The sequence below is a fragment of the Capra hircus genome, chromosome 4, assembly GCF_001704415.2.
Source record: "Capra hircus breed San Clemente chromosome 4, ASM170441v1, whole genome shotgun sequence".
NCBI lineage: Eukaryota > Metazoa > Chordata > Mammalia > Artiodactyla > Bovidae > Capra > Capra hircus.
The window spans coordinates 64,844,918-64,850,692 of NC_030811.1; the positions used below are offsets into that span (position 1 = coordinate 64,844,918).

The following is a 5,775-nucleotide window of genomic DNA, read 5'->3' on the forward strand; positions in this document are numbered from 1 at the left end:
TGACTGTGTGGATCACAATAAACTGTGGAAAATTCTGAGAGAGATGGGAATACCAGACCACCTGACCTGCCTCTTGAGAAACCTATATGCAGGTCAGGAAGCAACAGTTAGAACTGGACATGGAACAACAGACTGGTTCCAAGTAGGAAAAGGAGTACGACAGGGCTGTATATTGTCACCCTGCTTATTTAACTTCTATGCAGAATACATCATGAGAATCGCTGGGCTGGAAGAAGCACATGCTGGAATCAAGATTGCTGAGAGAAATATCAATAACTTCAGATATGCAGATGACACCACCCTTATGGCAGAAAGTGATGAGGAACTAAATGAAAGTGATAGTGGAGAGTGGAAAAATTGGCTTAAAGCTCAACATTCAGAAAACGAAGATCATGGCATCTGGTCCCATCACTACATGGGGCATAGATGGGGAAACAGTGGAAACAGTGTCAGACTTTATTTTTTGGGGGCTCCAAAATCACTGCAGATGGTGACTGCAGCCATGAAATTAAAAGACACTTACTCCTTGAAGAAAAGTTACGACCAACCTAGATAGAATATTGAAAAGCAGGGACATTACTTTGCCAACAAAGGTCTGCCTAGTCAAGGCTACGGTTTTTCCAGTGGATATGTATGGGATGTGAAAGTTGAGCTGTGAAGAAGGCTGAGCGCCAAAGAATTGATGCTTTTGAAATGTGGTGTTGGAGAAGACTCTTGAGTGGCCCTTGGACTGCAAGGAGATCCAACCAGTCCATTCTGAAGGAGATCAGCCCTGAGATTTCTTTGGAAGGAATGATGCTGAAGCTGAAGCTCCAGTACTTTGGCCACCTCATGCGAAGAGTTGACTCATTGGAAAAGACTCTGATGCTAGGAGGGATTGAGGGCAGGAGGAGAAGGGGACGACAGAGGATGAGACGGCTGGATGGCATCGCTGACTCAATGGATGTGAGTCTGAGTGACCTCTGGGAGTTGGTGATGGACAGGGAGGCCTGGTGTGTTGCGATTCATGGGGTCACAAAGAGTCAGACATGACTGAGAGAGTGAACTGAACTGAACTGACCTTATTTTCTTCTTTCAGGTGCAGGTTTTCATGCTATCTAACATAACAATGATAAACTATTAATAAACTATTCTGGGCTGAACTTGATAAACTATTCTGAGCTTATGGAAAAGAGTTAGGTTCAATATATTCTAAGGACCTGCTGGATGACCGGCAGTGTAGTAGCAATTGTTGAAGTCAGTGGTGAATTAGACGGGGGCAATACTTGTATCCACAGATCTTACAGTCAAGAGGGGAAGATGGTGAAATAGATAATTAAAGTATGATGTGCTGAGGATTTCCATGGCAGGGGAACCACTTATGATATGCACCTTTTCCAGATTTGAGAGATCAGGGATAGCTTCCTGGAAGGAGAAATGTCTTTTTTTTCTTGGATTTAATAATTCTTTATTTTAATTTTTTAACACCAAAAACATTTTGTATTGGGGTATAGCTGGTTAACAATGTGATAGATTCAGGTGAACAGTGAAGTGACTCAGCCATACTTATACCTGTGTCCATTCTCCCCCAATCCCCTCTCCCATCCAGACTGGCACATAACATTGAGTGGAGTTCCATGTGCTATATAATAGGTCCTTGTTGGCTATCTGTTTTAAATATTACAGCAGGTACATGACTTTCCCAAAGTCCTTAACTATCCCTTGCCCCTGGCAAACATGAGTTTGAAAACAAACTCAAGGAGAAATTTCTTAACTAAGGGAAATGGGTGGTTGGAAGCTAGTGGTCCAGGATAAAGCAAGTATAAAAATTCTGAGTAGAGAGAGGGAATGACTTGTTCATGGTAACAGGAAACATTCAGTACAGCTGGAGAATGGTGTGTAAACAAGGACTGAGAATAGATTAGGTGATCGAGGTATACATGGTCCAGATTAAAAGTGGCTTTGTAAAACACATCAAAGAGTTTAGACTATCCTAAGAGCATTAGGGAGCCACTGAGGGGTTTTATATAGGGCAGAGACATTATCAAGTTTAGTTTTAGAAAACTCAGTTTGGTTAGTGTACAGAGTATGGTCTGGAAGGGTGGCTGAAACATTGAACATAGCCCATCTAGTTAGAAAGCTTCTGCAGTGATTCAGGTGAGCAATGAGATTGTTTGAGCTTGAAACACAGAGGAAATCTGCAGTTATTCATGCATCTATTTATTTATTCATTCAACAAATAAACATTGTGCTGGGTTCTTTGCTGGGTTTTAAGGATTAAATTGTGAATGAAAGAGACTAGAGAATGCTAGCATTTATTGGGGGATTCTGAATGGTTGTGATAAGTGCCAGGAATGTGCTGAGTATGATAGGAGAGTGTCTAGCTGATACTTTGAGGGGTCAGCTGAAAGTTAAGTAAAAGAAGTAAAAAGCAAGTTCAGATTCACAAGTACCTTGTAAAGCTGCAATTATTTTTAAGCTACCTAAATTTTCCTGGGGCTCCCCCCTTGGCTCAGCAGTAAAGAATCTGTCTGCAGTGCAGGAGATGCAGGAGACATGGGTTTGATCCCTGGGTTGGGAAGATCTCCTAGAAGAGGGCATGGCAACCCACTTCAGTATTCTTGCCTGGAGAATCCCATGGACAGAGGAGCTTGGCAGGCTACAGTTCATAGGGTCTCAGTCTCAGAGTTGGACACGACTGAAGTGACTGAGCATGTACCCATGGAAGTTCTCTTGAGCTTTCATGGTGCTCTGCTGGTTTCTGCCACTATTTCGTTCCTGGAATTATAAATAAAATAATACCTAGTTTCTACTTCCCAAATACCCATAGGGTCTGAATCTGGATGTGTCTCATGTCCCCTCCACCTAATGTGTTATTTCTGTCATTCTCACAGCTATCTCCTTTAAAGTATCAAAATGATATATATATATTTTTCTAATATCAAAGATATTTTCTCAATTGTTTTATAGCTAATATAACTTTCAGTGTATAGAATTGTTTTAAGTTTCTTTCTTTATGTGTGTAGAGCAGATATTTTCCACACATTTAGAATTTCCTTAATTTCTTTTAGAGCATTTGGGTGCTTACGGAAGTAGGATATTTTGTTGTTATATGAATCCATTATTCTTTAATCTGTTTGAGAGATATAATGCAGTGTATATGAATTAAAATTTTGTCCCATGATAGTCTTAGAATAAAAATGCATAGTTTGAACAGTGGAAGAATCTAAGTGTCAGAGTAGAAAGAGTTTGTCTCAGAGGTTCTTTTAAGAATGATGAGACAAAAATCAAGAAAGATTGATGACATTAGCTAGTTCACTCAGTAGTTTATCAGCAGCGTTGAAATAGAATTGAATTCAGGTCTTCTTTTTGTCATATTACAATAGTTAGAAAGACAGAAATCCTTGTTATTTCTAAAATATACCAGTATAATAAATTTTTACTGAAAATAAAAAATATAAATAATGCATACATATTTCTGTCTACATAATACCTATGAATAAGCTAACTAAACATTTTTTTCCACTGAATATTTTTTTCTATGCTAATAAACAAACCAGTGACTTGCTGTTAATTGATAACATAGAAACTAAAAGATATAAATTTCTTTTGAGAATGCTTTTAAGATTGCCAATGAAATACTTTCTGCTCCCCTGAAATTTCATTCTATCCAAAGATTTGTAAATCCTTTTATTTCATTGAAACAATGTAATATGCTACAATAAGAATTCAATCTGTTGTGATATTATTGCCTAGGAATATTCATCAGCTTTATAAACTTAGACACAATTATGTCCATCCTCCTCAGAGCCTTTCAGACTCCATTTTCCCATTAACTCATCCCTGTTGTGACATTTATACCTTAGAAATGCTTTTTTTATTTTTATAGACCTAAAACAGCTGTTTGTATTATTCATCCAACAATGCCATTTATTTCATCAGCAGGAATCACAACCTTTGTTTTGTGTTTTCTCTATTACTTTGGTTGGTTCATGAAACTGAGTCATTGGGATCCTGAGGGTGATGTGGAGTGGGCAGCCTTGGTTTTGGGGCCTCTGATTTGCCCTTCAGTGTCCATTGACACGTGAATTTGTTTAAATCCCATATACCACAATAACCCTGAAAATCTTAATTTTATGGTATATCCCTTAGAAAGAGGAAACACCTAGCAATTTCAAGTCTGTACATTGATGATGAGGAAAGAGAAATAGGAAATTGTATTTTTCATTTGCATTCTTTTGAAGTGAATGCACTGTAATTGTATCTGAATTTCTAAAACATAATGCTCACTAAAAGTTTTGAAATAGTGTAGAAATTCAAAGTGAAAGCAATACTAATTTGTACAAAATAGAAGCATGCATTTTTTAAAAAGCAGATTCAGTAGAGAAATTTCTATATTGGTCGTGATCACTCAAAACAATTATTAGAATCTCTTGACCCCAAAAAGCATTTCCTATTGTTGCTGATGTGTTTGACATTGACATGATGGAGTCAGGCTGGTATTAGCCTTTAGCCATTTTATGAGGATGGCAGGTGAATTGTGGAGTGGGAGAAGTAGAGCTGGCCCTAGAGAAATAATGTGAATATGTGCTCAGTCGCTCAGTCATGTCTGACTCTTTGCGACCCCATGGACTGTTGCCCACCAGGCTCTTCTGGCCATGGAATTTTCCAGGCAAGAATACTCAAGTGGGTTGCTATTTCCTACTCCAGGGGATCTTCCTGAGCCAGAGGTTGAACCTGTGTCTCCTGTATTGGCAGGTGGACTCATTACCACTGCACCACCTGGGAAGCCCAGAGAAGTAATAGGTGATGTAAATTTCTCTTTCCAAAGAATCCAGTTTCTCCCTCATCTTACACTTACTTTGCTGCTGCTGCTGCTGAGTCGCTTCAGTCGTGTCCGACTCTGTGAGACCCCACAGATGGCAGCCCACCCGGCTTCTCTGTCCCTGGGATTCTCCAGGCAAGAACACTGGAGTGGGTTGCCATTTCCTTCTCCAATACACTTACTTTAGAGCTGGCTTTTTCAAGTTTCAAAAAGTAAAACTTACTTGACTACCAGATAGGACTGAAGCTACCAGCGTGTGGCTCTCAGTTCTCCCAGGTACATACTTTTTATCATAATACTATTTTCTGTGAATTCATTCTAGCCTGTTCTGCTAAGCTTGTCCAGCACTGCCTGAAGTTATGAAAAAGGTAGTTTCAGGTACATATTTCTAAGTAAAAAAAGAAATCTGTGCTGTCCTTCATATCTGACACTTTCCCTTGCAATTTAAAAGCAAATGTTTATCAAATCAATAATTCATTTCCTTCCTACTAAGTATGGACTTCCTGGGTGGCTCAGATGGTAAAAGCGTCTGTCTACAATGCAGGAGACCCAGGTTCAATCCCTGGCTCAGGAAGATCCGCTGGAGAAGGAAATGGCAATCCACTCCAGTACTATTGCTTGGAAAATCCCATGGACAGAGGAGCCTGGTAGGCTTCAGTCCATGGGGTCGCAAAGAGCTGGAGACAACTGAGCATATAGAAAATACCAAATCATACAGCCCTGGTTGATGAATACTGTTGCTGTGTTGGTGAAACATGACTTTATCAGGAGGCCTGGGGAGCTGGCCAGTGATTTACTGAATCACTGCACAAAACCATATACCCACCTATTGGCAACTACTATAAGCTTAGAAGCTAATAATCTCATTCCTCCACCAATGTCTGACACCTGTGAAGTGCAGTTTTATGATATAACTGATCTTTTCCTGAACTTGTTACCCAGAATTCAATCCTTTTTGATGGGATGAAACA

General features: G+C 39.5%; 1 non-coding gene across 1 annotated transcript; it reads left to right on the plus strand.

Annotated features, from left to right (window-relative positions):
* TRNAC-ACA lies at positions 5,306 to 5,378 on the plus strand. Its single transcript has one exon. It is a non-coding gene; the product is annotated as a tRNA-Cys (tRNA).